Source organism: Mesoplodon bidens (assembly GCF_964165515.1).
Source record: "Mesoplodon bidens genome assembly, chromosome: 6".
Taxonomy (NCBI): domain Eukaryota; kingdom Metazoa; phylum Chordata; class Mammalia; order Artiodactyla; family Ziphiidae; genus Mesoplodon; species Mesoplodon bidens.
In genome coordinates, this window is record NC_138162.1 from 59,015,011 (window position 1) to 59,032,414 (window position 17,404).

The window sequence follows — 17,404 nt, forward strand, 5'->3', positions numbered from 1 at the left end:
GATTTATAGTGTTTCAGGTGTACAGGTAAGTGATTCAGTTATACATATACATAGCTATTCTTTTTCAGATTCTTTTCCATTACAGGTTATTATGGGGTATTGAATATAGTTCCCTGTGCTGTACAACAGGTCCTTGTTGTTTGGAGATATTTTTAAGTATCATGACCTGGACAGGGCTTGTGTGGGTAGAAGCCAGAGATGTTCTGAACCTTCTATAAGGCACAGGGGAGCCCTTGCAACAAAGATTTTTCAGTTCAAAATAATAACGCCAATGCTGAGAAACTGGATAGTGGGCAAAAATTCTTAGCTGAGATTTCAGCTTATTAGGATAAATTATTACACCTTTCTGAAATCCTTTTGGACATGAAAAGGGAGTATTTCTTACTGCTTTAGGGTGGTTTCAGTTGAGCCAAGGAAACACATTTTGGTATTTCTGTTTACCTATTTTAAACATAATTATGTAAAAAATTTTGAAAGGTACAAACTAGTTTTATAAAGAAAAAACAAAACACAGCCTGATCCCATCACTCATTTGTGTATTTCCTTCAAGATTGGAAATATTATGGAACAGAATGGTTTATCTATCAGAATATCCTCTTTAGAGAAACCAACCAAAAGATAGTGGCATTTTTCCTGGGCTTTCATCCTGCTTATAATATCTTTTCCTGGCCCCTTCTCTTTCAAGTAACACCGCTATCACACAAAGTTTAGGGTCAGTTTATGACAAAGTGATTACTTAGACTATAAATACCTTTGTAGAATTCCCAACATCAGGAATTGTTACTGGTATCTGAGTGAGAAAAAAGTTTTGTGAGATAGTTTAGTATTTTTAGGGTGTATATGTTAATCATAACTTAGAAATTTTATTTAGTACCTTTATTTATGTTTGGTTTTGTTAATAAGTCAAAGTATTTTGTAACTTTCCAGTCTGAATCTAGAGGTAACTTTTTACTTGCCAGATGAGTTTTTAGTTGATTGTGAGATGTAAAAAAACAAGGGAGAGGAAAAGACCAGATATTCTAGATCACCACACAATAGTATCCCTGAACTTCAAAAGCCCCACCCAGGAGGGTGCAGCTGGGGAGTGGTATATTTTCTGTACTCTTGGTAAGCTAAATTTGGTTTGGCAGAGAATTTTTAGCAGTAGATAAGGCTCTGTGAGTAAAACTTTGCAGTTTTAGCCAAAGAAAACAGACTGTAGATTTGATGACTCTATTTGATTTATTAGTGCCATATGCAGGGCCTTTTGATCTTCAGGATTCAGTAAACCAAGGAATTGATATTTATCAGAACTCCATCACATGGGAAGAAATCTTAATTTGCCTGTAGTATTGATACTAATATAATTATCCAACACCTGCATCCTATTGATGATAATTGTTTTAGGTTACATTTTAATGATAGGTACAGATGAACATTAAAAACAAGTCTTTGGAGAGCATTAACATTGGAAATAATCTTATTTCTCAAATACCTCAAATTTGCTTACTTGAGTATATAACAAAACCTCTTATGAGGAGTGCAAGAACTTCATGTAGTGATTGTGGTTTTAAAGAAAAAAGGGAAATAACTTGACATTGATGATACCACATGAGCAGATGTTCTATAATAAAGGCTACTCGCAATCTTAATTTGTCAGACAACATAAAGGAGATTCAATTAACTTTGAGGTTTCACCCCACTTCTGAATTCCTTTCTAATATTTTTATAAAGTAGCAAAAACCACAGGACAAATATTTCTGCCATTAAACCATCAGAATCCATCTGTTTTTGTCTTTTTACTACTAAGACAAGTTAACATATGACAGAAGTGTATATGTCTATGAAATTGAGATGAAATATCAAGAACATATCATGGTATTTGTATTTTCTTTAAATGGATCTTTTTATTGAGACTCTTGGAGCCCCACATTTTTGCATAGGAGGAAAACCTTCTGGATCTCAATCAGTGGGATGCCCTAAATGAGTTTTACTTTATTTTTTCTGTGAATTCTTAATTATTACTTGACCAGTGAGTTACTTGATCAGTAGTTATTACTTTCCTGTAGGTGATTTATGTTTAGATTAACTATCACGTTTTAATTCTCATCTTTCTTAGGCTGTTTGTATAGACGTCCTTTCTAGGATGTCTTATACACCAGGCATTGAATGAGGCATTTTATCAGCTCCCTGCTCCAAGAGAAGTTTGAGGGAAAATAGATTTTGGATCAGTTGAAGGAGGTTGCCTTATTTCTTGAAGTGTCAAATATATTTCAGGGAAGACTATCATAGGGGGAGAAGGTGGACAAGCCATATGGACTCAGACATGACTTTTCTCATATCAGACTTTCACGGTTCTTCTTGATGATAGTAGTAGCTAAATAATAGTCATCATTTATTCCATGCTCTGTCCTAAACACTTTGCTTGCATTATCTACATTCTCATACTAACTATATGAACTAGTACTGTTATTAATTCCATTTCCCCACTTTAGAGATGAAGAAGCTGAGACCTGGCGAGAGAATATGACTTGGCTTAGGTCACACAGCAAAAAAAAGTGGTAGAATCAGAATTCAAGCCAGGTCTGACGTTTCCAGACCCAGAGCCCCAAGTCATTTTATTATTCCACTCTTTCACCTACACCCTCATATTAATCTTGAGTTTTCAAAGTATTTGACGTTAGAGCTAAGTGCAAAATTGTTTACCATTTTTTGTAACCTGTCCTTCTATCACAGGGTATTTGGCTATTTGCATCTCATTTGCTAACACATCTTAATATGTATGAATCTCAATATATGTGCATATATACAACACGTATGATATAAACATATATATATACACAACACTACAGTGTTATAGGTGTAGTTCATAGCTGTCTCCAAATAGTGCCGTGTGTGTGTGTGTGTTATTTACTGGAAAATGTTACTAGTGGCCCAGTAATGAATAGGAGCTTAAAGTTCATGTTTGGTATCTCTACCTTTTAACTCTACCACTCTTTATTTGCACAAGCAAATGTGATCCTCTGTAGTGACTTTGCCCTGTTTACGGACTAGAAGTGTGTGCTATCACTGATAGGATAGTCAGGTCTTACAGTTAAAATACTCCTAAGACAAATAGATCCTGGAACCTTCACATGGCTATTTCTTTATAAAAGAAATATGTACTTCATAAAACTGTGCAGGTTACATAGAGCAGGGAGTTTACTCAACTGACTTAAGTTGATAAGTCAGACTTAACTTTAGAGAAATGTCCTGGAAAACTAAAGCAATGTGATTCAAGGTCCGGGTATACTAGGAGAGACAGTTAAGTGTTTGACATCTGATCTCTCTAGCAGAATGTATGCTTACCACACATACGGTCATATCAGATGGAAGAAGCTAGTTTCTAAAACAGTTCGGAGTGGATGTTTGCTTCTGATTAGCCCGTGTGTATGTGTTGGACAAGTGAGCAATCGGGAAGTCATGACCATGTGTTTGCTGTCATTTAAACTGCCAATCTAATCTAAATATACATGTGGGTGCCTAAGGAGACTTCTTTCTTTTCAAGAGGATCATTCTTAACAGCTCTCAACTCCTTGCTGACACACGTGAACTTTGGGGCACTTCTGTTTTCCTGAGGGCTACTCTGTTTCCTTTTAAAAGAGGTGAGGATGATTTCTTTGCTTGCTGTATTTCTGATTTTTAAAGGCCAGCTGTATGTAAAGTTTATTTATTGTGAGCAGTAACTTCATAGGAAAGATAGCTTCTAGGATGTTCTACAAGGTAATGAAAGGGAGGGTGGGGGGGGTGAGGGTGGTGAGATGAGTAAAAGAACTACAGGGTTTCGATTTATAGAAGAATTCAGTTTTAGATCACTAATTTGCAGGTAGCATGCTATGATCTAATTAAGAAAAATTAGAGAAAATGTTTATAAAATAGGAGGTATGATTTTATAATACTTCACTTTATAATGGAGCCCTGATGTGATTTAAGGTAGGAAGAAAAAAAAGATACCCTTCTCTGACTTTGAAGCATTTACACATATTTTATCTACCCAGGAATTACTAAAACACATATTAAAGAAATTGAAGTTTTTTCTATTCATGATTATTATATTGTAGACTTTTATTTTTTTAGAGAAGCTAAGGACTAGACATAAATATCTTACTAATCTGAAATGAATCTTTTCATTTAGAAAAGAATAATACTATTCTTCCATTTTTTTCATAATTATATAGCTTATCGTATTCTACAAAGCCATACACCCAAAATGTTTTTCTTTCCCCATTCACATATTTTTAGATGTAAAAGCAGTGTACTGTTTTTAACTTACGAAAAAATAACAGGACACCCCTTGTCATCTAACTGCTAGAGTATTTGATACAAATTAGCTATCATTTAATTGCATGTTAAAATGTTGTTTCCTTAATATTGTTTTGATAATCCTAGAGAAACTGACTTATTTTCTTAAAATTTATGAGTATATAAATTCTTACACAAGTACATGTATTTAATTTTTAATTTCTTTAACAATCATACTGTATGACAGTTTGAATGGAATTAGGCTTACGGATTAATATATGTGACAAATATAAACTAAGATAAGTAGTAACAAAATTTAAAGAACATAGCATTTGTTCAGAGTTAGGCAAATTTTCCTAGAGAAATATGAGAGTTACATACTTTTATATTTGGAATGTCAGAAAGCATGAACATTTATTGGCAGAAATAAATTTTCCTGGAACCATATTCAAGGAGAATTTACCATATGGGTGTCTATAAACTAAATGCAGTTACTTGATGTCCAAATAGTTAATGTTATATATAAATGGGCAAAGTAATTTCATGTAAATACTAAACTCAATAAGTTAACATTGTTTTTCTGATGTGGTAGAACACATTGTTTTTATCCAGACATGGAGATATCTAAAGGCTTAAGAAACTTTTTTTTAAAACAACATTTCCTTTTTTAAATGTTTTCATTCCAGCATAATTTCAGAGAAAACAGAAGCTGATCATAATAATCCCTTTAATTTCTGGAAGAGTCGTATTTAGTAAATTGTATTGTAGAGCAGTAAGTGGAGCTTTAGTGCTCCTTCAAAGCTAGTTTCTCCCCTCTCCCTTCTCCACTCCCCACCCCACCTCATTGCTTAGCACACACTCAAGGAATTGTGCAATTTGCTCAGTTCATCCAGAAGTTTATGAGAGTAATAATATCAATATTTCTAGTTTTCTTTCAGAGTTTTAGTTTATAAGAAAACACTATTTTCCAGAGTAATTTGACTTCCAAGCTTCCAGCAGCCAGCTGGTAAAGAGGACGTGATCTATTACACATTTCACAATGTTCATAAGATGAAAACCAATCTCTTAGGAGATGTTTTAAGTCAAATGCAATTAAGTGGAAAGAAGAGTCTGTGTTTTCTACTTGCTTTTCAGCACTTGGTTCTTTTAAGTAGAGCAGACAAAAAGGTAGTAAGTAGCCTTTACTAGATAGGAAGAAATTTGAATGCCATATTGTGAACTAAATGTGCCGAAGTTTTAAAATATAATATATATCTTTGAAACATTCATGCATGCTTGTGTATACTAAGGTTTGTGGAATTTGTAGCTGTATAAATACTGTATGTATGTAAGGTTTGTAGCTTTTCCTGAATAATGATTCTATGAGTAGGAAATGCTCTTGTTTCATGAAGATTAAAAACAAGTTTAGGTCTTTAAATCATCCTTGAGGTATTGAAATTGAATGAGCTTCTGAGGATCAATTCACAAACGGTTCTAAACCATGCTCTAAGAATGCTGTAAATCACTTGTGCTGTTGATCTAATTGAACAGCGTGGATCTGAACCCTCATTAACTTGTCTGTAAGGAAGAGAAAATTGAGGAGAGCAAGGAAGAGGCCAGGAGAAGTCCTTTAGCCGGTACTGTCCTGAGCTGCCATTGTCGAAGGACATCCTTTGAGCTAATTTCAGTCCCATAAAAAAAAAAAATCTATTTAGTGATTAGTAATCAGTGGATGAGAGCAGAAAGCCCAAGTGAATAAAGGCCATAAATACTGAAGTCCTTGGGATAACAGCCTGTAAAACTGTCAGAAAGCATTGCTTAAGTGACAAAAGATAGCCCAAAGTAACAACAAGTGTTAGCTCACTAGGCAATACTCCATATTCATGGACAGAAGACATAATTTAGTTTTCTTCAAAAATGGAGGTTCTCCCTTGAATCCAATACCTGCCTCACTTTATTTACTTGTTTTGGATGGTGTCTGTTTGCTTTTAATTTATGGTCGATTGCATTTGCTAGTAGGAATCATGATGCCTGTTTAAAGATAGCTGTGTTTCCAAAAGTAGAACTATGATTGCTGAAACTTCTATTTAGATCCATCAAGATCTACTTACTTGCTAAGAATGTTTAGCCTAACTAGAGTGAGTGGGTGAGTACATGTTTGTGTATTTTTAAAAGGCAGATGGTTAGGAATTAGATGCTGACAAGTGCCTTTCTCTTGTTTTTAAATTGAAATCTAAAGTTTACAATTCTTCAATATTTCTCCCTGAGGGAAGAATAAATTAAGTAAATAACAACAGAAGAATGTAAGGCTATATTATAAACTCTTTTGTTATTACCACACAATACTGAGATGACAAATGGTTGAAGTCTCACTTGCCAATACTTCAGGTTTGTTTTCAGAGTTAGAGAAAATTCAAGATGATGGAATCAAAGGTCTTTATTCGAAACTCCTATTGTTCTAACTATGATGATGATTTCATGGCATTTGCATTATAATGTTAGCAATCAAACTGATATGTTTTACCGTTTTTACAGTATAACCCTCAAATCCCAAATGCGTGTTTTAGAGATGTGTATGTCTTCAGTGTATTTCAAGTGTTGTGCTTTTTCAAGTTAGAGAATTTTTATCAACATACCAGCATTTGCTTTTCAGCATTCCGGCTGTGAGAACTAGAGGTGTCATTCATTTGAAGGGAGCAGATGTTAAAGGTTCTTGCCCCTGCCTCCCTAATGGCAAACACCCTTGAAGAAGAGAAATGTTCTATTACCCAAATAGGCATCTTTCTGATGGTGAGAAAAGGCGGTAAAAGGCAGTAAATCTGCCTTCTCATTATGAAGTGCAACAATAGATTGATTTATGAAGAAAAGCAACTGTTAGGCTTATATAAGATGTGTGCATGGAAATGTAGGTCCCTTTAGAGCCTTATAAGCAGTAACATTCCTCCTATTCTTGACAAGAATCTAATATTACTAATAGGGAATGTGTTGATTCTAAATACCACGTTTTTTAAGGGGTACATTGAGAACAAAAAATTCACCTCCTAATGTTTTCACATGAGAACAGTCTCTTAAATGTGCTGTTTTTACTCTTTTAGTTTATTTTCATTAAGATAGAAGGGAATTTTTAAAAATAGTTTTATTTTTATAAACGTTTTGTTAGTACTTAACATTTTAATAGAAGTGAATGCAAGTATAACATATTTAGATGTTAGACTGTTTATAAACTTTTCAGTTTCACTTAATAAATTGTGTAACTTAAATTGTGTAATTTTCAGCACACACTGTAAAATGAGAGTTTCAAGTAGAGCCGCAATGAAGATAATTTCAAATTTCAGGGGAGAAGGAGGTTATGTAAAGTATTTTTTGTTGGGCTATTATTTTAAGAAAATTTATGTGCACTTTATCTTTTAAATAAGTTTGGGTTACCTCTTATTTGTTAAGGAACTCTGTTAAAGTATTTTCGTTTAACTTAAAAATTAAAATTTTAAGCTCTAAAGTCAATTTTGAGCATAAAGTACAAAAATCTGGACAGTCCCTGAGTAAATTGTAATGATGCTGCCTTATATGTTTAGCACATGTCACTCCAGAATTTAAAATCTATGTCATATAATTAAGATTTGAGCAGGTAAATTACAGAATTAAAACTGATAATTATCTGTAGACTTTTAACTCATTTGTTTTAACAAACGTATATCCCCAATATATGTATATTTCCAAATTATACTTATAGTAATAGCCATATTAACATGTTATGTACAAGAAAGCATATACAAAAATTTGAAAATTTAAAAGGAAAAGACAGAAAATAAACATGAGTAAAGGTTCTATTTTCTTTTACCCCTATGTATTACCTTACACACATTTTTGTGAACATATATGTGCATATCCACACCCAAGGAACTTTGAGGCCCTCTCATCCAGAAGAAAGGGCTCCAGTATGTTACCTGAAAAATGCACTGTTATTCTAATTAGGAAGATACAAGGCTTGTAAAGAAACAGTCCTTGCAACTATTAACAATCTTTGTTGTCTAGACTGATCATCAGAAGTGTTGCATTTTTAACCTGATGATGATTGGCTAGTTTTAAATCAATACTTTTTTCCCAGTGGGTTTTGGTTATTTTGGAAGTCCAAGTACCATGGAAATAAGAGTTTAGTGAATAAAATGAACTCTTGATGCTGCTGCTATGGTAGTAAATCTAAGCTTCACATTTAATGGGGGAAATTCTCTAAGATAGTCGAAAGATTAAAATTAATAAAACTTCTTGACATTTGTGTAAGTCTATAAAGATTCTATTGGTGTCAGTCGAATACTCTATGACCATTTTTAAGTAAGCCATTTTTAAAAAGGTCTAAAGTTAATAAGGAAATGCAGTTAAATATCTTGTCAAGATCTCTTTACATGTATCTGTGTTTTACTTCATTTCAATTAATTGCCATGTTTATGATACTCTGAATTTATTCTGTTTAATTTAATATTTAAAATTTTATAATCCCAAACTGAGAGTTATAACCACATATAACGTACTTTTAGGACTTTGTTCAATTCAACACTGCCCTTATATAGAGAGAGAATCCACTAATACTTTTTCATTATTTCAAGTGTCTTGTGAGCTACACAGGTGGGTTATTTCACAAGTAACTGAATAGTAGTTCTGACAACAGTTAAGGGATCTTATTGTTAACTGATGAGCAGTGGTGTTTTGATGCTCATTGGTCAGCTTCAGTAGCAGTTAGTTATGGGGCAGTTCTATCAGGAAACTCTTTTTCTTCCTATTTCTCTTTTGTGAGGCATTACAGCTCTAAACCCTCTCACTTGTAACTTTTTTCTTCCTCTGCCCTCAAAACACACAAAAGAGAAAAAGAGACCAGTTAAAAGATAAGTCTCTAACATTACAACCAAGTGGTATATTTAATGGCCAGTTGTGAAACTCAACTTCTGTGTGCACAGTCTTTGCTCAAGGAATAGTAACATGCTTATAGGTGGTACAACTGTAAATGGTCTGTTTCCAGATGATTTCTCATTCCTAAAGCTCTTAACAAGTGAGCGATTTTCAGAACACATCTGGCACATGCACCATCTTGCAGCAACTGGATTTTTTTTGAAAGATCACATGTTCTGGCCACAATAGTCAGTAGCAGCCTTCAAAGTACAACTGGTGATGAGAGATAAAAGACTTGAGGCTCCTCTGTTTAAAAGAGAGGAAGCTAAAAGAAAATTATAGCCATCCCTAAGTGTGGAAAAGGGTCTTATGGAAAGATTTATAGACCCTTGTTCCCCAAGGCCATTTCGTTTCCTAATGGGATTTTGTGTTCTCAGACAGGGAGAACAAAATGATGACAGCATTTAATAATAATAGTGAAGATGACGATAATAACGAAGAAAGCAAATGCAATTGTAAAAACAGAGGCACCTCAATATAAAGCCAATTATCTTGGCACCCAGGATAATTTTGTCTGTAAATTGAAAATATAACAGAAATAAAGATCTTTCCTCTTTTGCTAACCAATGGGGAGGGTTAAGTCTTAGGATCTTGCTCTTTTACAGGCAAATGATGGGTATAACAATAGCTTTTGATAATACAAGGGCCCAAGAGACTAAATACACTTATAATGTAACATCAGGTTCACTCAAGTTGTCATAATACTTACAAATGGAGAGGATTCGCCAAAGAGAGATGTGGTTTCTTCCGTGTGGTCCGTGTGGTCACAGACCTGAGTAATTAGCAATAATGGTTCCAGCTTCCTATTCCAGTGTCCTTTCTCCAATTAAACCTTGTTTTCAAAGAAAGAGTTGTTGACAGGTTACTTAAAGCATTAATTCCGTTTTGTTTTTCTGTTTTTTTTTTGTTTTTACCCCTGGAGTTTATGGGAATTGTATAGAAGGGTTGGGAATAGAGAGTAGATCACCCTTGAAGGCAAATAAACTAAATGAGTTTAGTGTGTTGCCTGATGTGCTTGCTGGTCCTCTTGATCACTGCCAATGTCCAGAGGATCAGGAAAATTCAGAGGAGAAACTTACTTGCTTTTTTTAAAAAAAACAAAACTTACTGTACTAGAGAGGTGAATAGCCAAAATACATTGTAGTATTGATTGGACGAATGTTAGAAGCAGTTGATACAGACACATTCAGACCCAGGGATGAAGTGTTTTGTCTTACCACTGGTTTGCTTTGGGTGCTGATCACAAGATGTCCCTTAGACAGAAGAATATTCAGTTTCACAGTGACATAGAAAACTTTGTTCCCTGACACTAGTGTTATAAAAGGGTGTTAGTGTGTTCAGGACCCTGCTTTAAATTGATAGCACTTTTTCAAGGTCAATAGGTGTAGTAGAATGAGCACTGGATTAGAAGTCACAAAACTTGGTTGTAATCCTCCTATTGGGCTGGCCAAAACGTTTGTTCGGGTTTTTCTGTACCATCTCACCGGTCACTTAATAAATATTACCCACTGGCCACTTAATTTTATTTTGCTTCAGTTTCATCATCGGTAAAATGGAGATTAAAAAATGTGTTCTATTTTAGTCAGCTCTGGCTGCCATAACAAGGTACCATAGACTGGGTAGTTTAAGTAACAGGCATTTATTTATATATTTATTTATGGACACTGGGAAATCCAAAATCAAGGTGCTGGCTGATTTGGTTTCCCTGTGAGGGTTCTTTTTTTTGGCTTGCAGCTGGCCACCTTCTCACTGTGTCTTCACATGGGAGGGGTGAAGGAGGAAGCAAGTTCTCTGGTGTCTTGTCTAAATAAGAGCACTAATCCCATCATGAGAGCCCCACCCTTATGACTTCATCTAAACCTGATTACTCCCAAAGACTGCATATCTAAATACCATCACATGGGGGTTAGGACGTCAATATATGATTTCTTGGGGTGGGGGCACGTGTAGTCCATAGTACTTACTTGCCTTTCTCATGGCAGATCATATGAAATAAAGACTATGATAGAGCTACACAAAGATACATTAAGAGGTTAGAGTTATTGACTGATTTTTCCAATCTTATTCTCATATACCTTTCTATATAATAAGGTTTTGTTCTTTTAGCATGTTTATTTCGAGTTATTAATGTAAAACCAAATAAAAATAAAAGTTCTCTTGTTTCTAGCCTTTTGACAATTCACTCTTGCGTTGACCTTGTTAAATTTAAGTGTTATTTTATAACTTTTAATACTTATTTCCTTGCTTAACTTCGACCTTACCTTTAATTGACATAGCTATCACAATATATTACCTATTAACAGAAATTGGTAAGAGTGTGTTCATAGGATGAAGAACATTTACACAGTTGTATAGAACGGATGTTATAGGTCATTTTTCTTTAAAATCAAATGTATATTTGAAAGTTGAGTTGGATTATCTTCAGTTTCTTATAGTAGAGAAACTAAATGATGTAGTCTCTCTTTTTTTTTCTTATAAATTCATTTATTTATTTATCCATTCCTGGCTGCGATGGGTCTTCGCTGCTGCACATGGGCCCTCCCCAGCCACGGTGAGCGGGGGGGGGGGTGGGGGGGGGGTGGGGGGGGGTGGGCGGGCACTCCTCGCTGTGGCATGCGGGCCTCCCATTGCAGTGGCCTCTCCCGCTGCAGAGCACGGGCTCCAGGCATGCGGGCTGCAGGTGTGCAGGCAGTTGTGGCACACCAGCTCAGCAGTTGTGGCTCGTGGGCTTAGTTGCTTGAGCTGCATGTGGGATCCTCCCAGACCAGGGATTGAACCCGTGTCCCCTGCATTGGCAGGGGGGCTCCCATCCACTGTGCCACCAGGGAAGTCCAAGGTAGTCTCTTTCTTTCAGTTTTGTTGAGATATAATTGACATATAACATTGTATTACGTTAAGGTATATAACATAATGATTGGATACATGAATGTATTGTGAAATGATTGCTACATAAATTTAGTTAATATCCATCATGAATTAGTCTTTTAAAAGTGTATGACATTTGTATTTTCTTCTTTGATTAGTACTCATCCTTGACACAGTCTTTCTGAATATTTGTGCAAAGAAAAGATGATCTTTATCGCAGGGTATGTGTTTTCATTTTCTAAACAAAATAGAAATTTGTGAAAAAAAGGTAGCAGTCTAAAATAATTTAACTAGTTACACGGCATTCTCTTCCTTTCTCCTGAAGAAAGGTATATATAATTCTCCCCCCTTTTCTTTATTTTTATTGTTTTAAAGATCAAGTTGAAGTTTTGTTCATAAATATAGTTGCCCATTAGAAAAGATGGAAATTCTGCCTTCTGATTACCTAAGGAAGTCTGCTCCCAGTTTAAGGAACAATGGCAGATTTTATAAGTCCTGTCATGTGACCTACCTTGACAGGTGTTCTTGTTTAAAGCACTTAACTTCTAGGAGTTGTAAACATGCAGTTTTTCTTATTTGTCTTGGACAGAAATAATCCTCTGTAGAAAATCCATTACAAAATGATTTTGCATAGCCATTTAATGTTGAAGATTGCATTGCAAATCTTGGTAGGCCCATTGTCTTGGTAGTAAAGGTATATCTTATTTTAGGCAGTAGAGGAGTTTGTGATCTATTGTAAATAATAGGAGCAACTAAGTATTGATTAGCTGCCATTGTAACAGCAGTGGGCTAGGAGTTTTTACTTTATTATATCAACTTAACATTATCGCTTCTACGTGAGGTTCAGTGCCCTCACTCTATGAGGAAACTAATGCTTAAGCGTTCTTCCCAAAAACATATATTAGTGAGCAATAGATTTGAGATTCTTAAGCCTATAGTTTTGTCACTGTGGAGCACACCATTTAAAGAAACTTCATGTCTAGTGTGTGATTACTCAGTAAATCAGCTAAACATGTGCTTAGGGCATCAGCAAAAAGAAGCAAAAAATTTCTTTTAGTGAGCAGAATTTTGATATTCAAAAACAAGTCTTAAATTAAGGGAAAATTCAGAACCTCATTGGAATTCCCTGCACTTAGTTTTTGGCATACCTAGGGAGGGAAAAGGAAGATACCATAATCTCTTCAATCCTTAGGGCCTATACAAATCTTAATCTAGCCCTGTTTATGGTGAATATTTTTTGTAAAGCACACAACCTTACCTAGTTTATATAGTCATCCTTGACTTGTATTTTTGGGGGGTAAATCTGATTTTTTTTTTTTTGAAAAATACAAACTTAAAGTGAGCTGCAGCTCTGTTTTGTTGGACTTGATAAAATCTAGGGCTGTGTCAGCCTCATCTAGTAGCAGAGTGGCTTTTTGAGCAGTTAACATCTAGTTGAATTTTGTCCTGGTCAGCTTAGGTTAGTTTAAGGTCCATCCACTAAAACACAATTGTACATGCTTCATAAATGTTTTTATTTACTGGTAACCATGTTCTGTCAGGGTGCTTTCTTGCCAAATACTTGGAAGAGTATGCAGGGATACTACCTCCGGATAGAGCAGTAAGTTTCTATTTTTTCTCATGATGCAAACTCTTATGCTTTCTTAAAATTAAGATTCTTTCAAAAACATGGTTTTGGCCTGTATAAAAAGAGAAGTGATCAACTTAATATCAGTGGTGTTCATTAATATCATTTGTTGAACTTTTAAAATACAAACATGCCTGGCATCCACACCCCACCCCACCAAACATTGAATCAGAATCTCCTCTTGTGTAGAATCCACCCAGCTGATTCTGATGAAAATTCACAGCTATGAATCTCTGAGTCTTTGGTCAGTGGTTCTCAAAAGTCTGGTTGACCCTCAGAACAGCAGCATCAGCATCACCTAGGAACTTGTAAGAGATCCAGGTTCTCATCACTATCCCAGACTTAGAGAACCAGAAACCCTGGGTGGGTGTGCATTTTAACAGGTCTTCCAGTTGATTCTCTAATGCTCAAGAAAGTATGAGAATCACTCCTTTTAATCATCTCAAAGGTCTCCATAGCTCTCAAATTCTACAAGTCCTTGTCCTGATTGCAAAAAGCTTCCTGGACATTGGAATTTTCTGCCCATCATTCAACACTTTATCCTCCTCCATCCACTTCTGTTGCTTTCAACTTTCCATTTTAATATTCTCATTGAATGAATGTGTCTTCTATCATAAGCCTGCTCGAATGTTTGGTGGAAGAGTCAGGGTGTTAATGATAAACATTGCATAGAAAGCCTTTTTCTCCTGTTGTATTGCGTTTTTTACTGTTTGCCAGTTTCCTGATGGTTAGCAACTGTGGCATTATTAACCTTGTTTATGGTTAAGAAACTAAAAGAAGGTTGCCTCCAGATTTGGTTCGGGCATTGGCATGATGCTTGAGACAGATGGGTCACATTTAGCATGGGGTAGTTGGAGAGATGGCCACCATCCTCTTGATCCTAATCAATGTCACTCTCAGCAAATAGCTCTGGCAGAACAGCTCCTTTAAGTCCAGTGTGACGCATACTGGCCAGGCAGGATGGGGATTAGAGCTCTCTCTGCTCACTATAAGGAAACCTCTTTTTTGGCTCCCAAATGGTTTCCAGAGCTATCAAAATAATATCATTTGCAGACACTTTTCATGGCTGAAAAGAGCAACTTCGAGAGGAAAGGGAGTGCTCTGTGGACCACGGGAGAAATGTTTTGCAGCTGGGCATTGCACATCGCTGCTGACTGCGTGCCCTTTCAGTTGTGTGACTCACCACAGTGACTGGACAGTGGAAAAGCCACTTGACAGAAATGAAGAGTACCTCCCACAGGCCTCTGTCCTTGTCCACCAGCTCTCCTTTGTGGGCCGCAAACAGCAATGTGTAGGACATTGTACTGCAAATCTCAAGGAAATCTTGCAGTGGTGATGGGTTGGTGGGCCGCCTGCTGCTCATTAGAGATCCCGTCTGGCTCTTTTCCTGCAGGGTGAGTGGTAGATTACTGACACCTGTTTTCCCATCCAGCCTGGGGATGTGAAGTGTGCATTAGGAATGCCTGAAAGTGCTTCCTTGTGTCTGAGTCTGTGGAGCTTGGTGTTGCTTGGAGAGGGGGGTGTAGTGGGTTCAGTGCTGAGAGGGGAGATGAAAAAGTCAGGGGTGAGAAACTGTAATACGAGCTGAACTGAGATTCTCATCCTCATGGAGTGGCTTCTGATTGTGCTGTTTGTTAGTCCTCCACGTGGCCGTGATAAACGTAGTCACCCACTGAGAAAAGTAGAAAGATGTTTCCTGTCCATGAGAAGACCTCAAATGTTTCTCATGATTATGGGGACTTTCCTGATAGCACAGTGGTTAAGAATCCGCCTGCCAATACAGGGCACATGGTCCAGGAAGATCCCACATGCTGCCGAGCAACTAAGCCCGTGCGCCACAACTACTGAGCCTGTGCTCTAGGGCCCGCGAGCCACAACTACTGAGCCTATGTGCCACAACTACTGAACCTGCGCTCTAGCCCGCAGGCCACAACTGTTGAGCCCACGTGCCACAGCTACTGAAGCCCATGCACCTAGAGCCCGTGCTCCACAGCAAGAGAAGCCACAGCAGTGAGAAGCCCACGCACTGCAGCAGAGTAGCCCCCACTGGCTGCAACTAGAGAAAGCCCGGGCGCAGAAACGAAGACCCGACGCAGCCAGAAATAAATTAATTAATTAATTTAAAAAACCAAAACATGAGTATGTAGTTGAAACTATGAGCACATTAGAAATGGAATAGAAATGGTCCACTCTTTCAACCAAATATATCAACATTAAGTTATTTTAAACTAAATTGGGCCTTAAATATGTACAATTCAAATGTGTGGGGCTTCCCTGGTGGTGCAGTGGTTGAGAGTCCGCCTGCCGATGCAGGGGACACGGGTTCATGCCCCAGTCTGGGAAGATCCCACATGCCGCGGAGCGGCTGGGCCCGTGAGCCATGGCTGCTGGGCCTGCGCGTCCGGAGTCTGTGCTTCGCGACGGGAGAGGCCACGGCAGTGAGGGGCCCACATACCGCAAAAAAAAAAAAAAAAAAAAAAAACACAAATGTGTGGATGGCATAATCAATTTCTCTGCACAGTTCTGTCCATGTGTTTTCCCTTCCCATCTTTACCTACTATAAAGTCTCATAAAAACTGGCAGAGGGGGGCTTCCCTGGTGGCGCAGTGGTTGAGAGTCCGCCTGCCGATGCAGGGGACACGGGTTCGTGCCCCGGTCCGGGAGGATCCCACATGCTGCAGAGTGGCTGGGCCCGTGAGCCATGGCCGTTGAGCCTGTGCGTCCAGAGCCTGTGCTTCACAACGGGAGAGGGCACAGCAGTGAGAGGCCCGCATACCACACACAAAAAAAAACCCAAAAAAACTGGCAGATGGTGGACCAGAGGACCTAATGTGCCGCCAGTCACAGATAAGAGAGTGCCTGCTGTATGCAATGCATGTTGCTGTACGAGGGAATAACAAGCAGCACAAGACAAATGCCCCAATCCTTGCTTTTTCAAGTGCTCGCAGGCTACTAGAAAGAAAAGACATACACATCGGAGGTAGAATGATACTGCTGCATACCTTCTAAGCAAACAGATGATCCATATTTTCAGTGGGTTTGGGGAAGGACGAGAACTCTGAGTTGATGGGTCAAGGAGGATGTGGAAATTTATTCTGGGTACTGAAGGATGAAGGGAATGCATTGAGAGTAAGAGAGTGGAGTGTGTATATGATGCTCTTTCCCTGCATCAGTGTGCTGTGGAATTAAAGGATGTTTTTTTGATTTTTGTTTTTTGTTTTTTTAAGTAGTGGGAACATTTTCCCCTGACTCATTTGTGGGACTTGGCCAGGTCTCCTATTTGTGAACTGGATGAATGGGGTTAGGGTTGGGTCATGGCCTTGGACCAGAGTGAAATTAACTGACTCATAATGTGATTGAACTAATGACCTTGGCCTCATTACCACTATGTTTTAACTAGTTGAGTCAATCAAACATTGCAGAAAGGGTAATCAAGGTATCTTTCAGAAAGAGATCCGGAGAGCAGTAAACATAGGAGTGGAATCAAAGCCAGGTTCTTGCCTCGTATAACACCCAGGTGTTTCCCTCTTTATCCCTGAGTTTTTATACTTGTTTCTGCATCTAATAAAAATATGATGGGCAAAATGAAAAGGACACTGACTCTCTGTGTTAGTGTTTTCGACATAAGACAATTTATAGTCATTTTTCTTACACAGTGTCAGACTGTTTCTGTGGGGTAAAGTATGTTTGAGCAACAATAGTGGTTTTAATTTTAGACATGTAGTGTCCTGT

The 17,404-nt window shown here is 37.3% G+C and overlaps 1 protein-coding gene across 3 annotated transcripts in view; it reads left to right on the forward strand.

The window, feature by feature from the left end:
• Window positions 1–17,404, forward strand: part of MLLT3 (MLLT3 super elongation complex subunit) — a 253,030-nt gene that overhangs the window by 214,749 nt on the left and 20,877 nt on the right. The gene's annotated exons all lie outside the window — the stretch shown is intronic.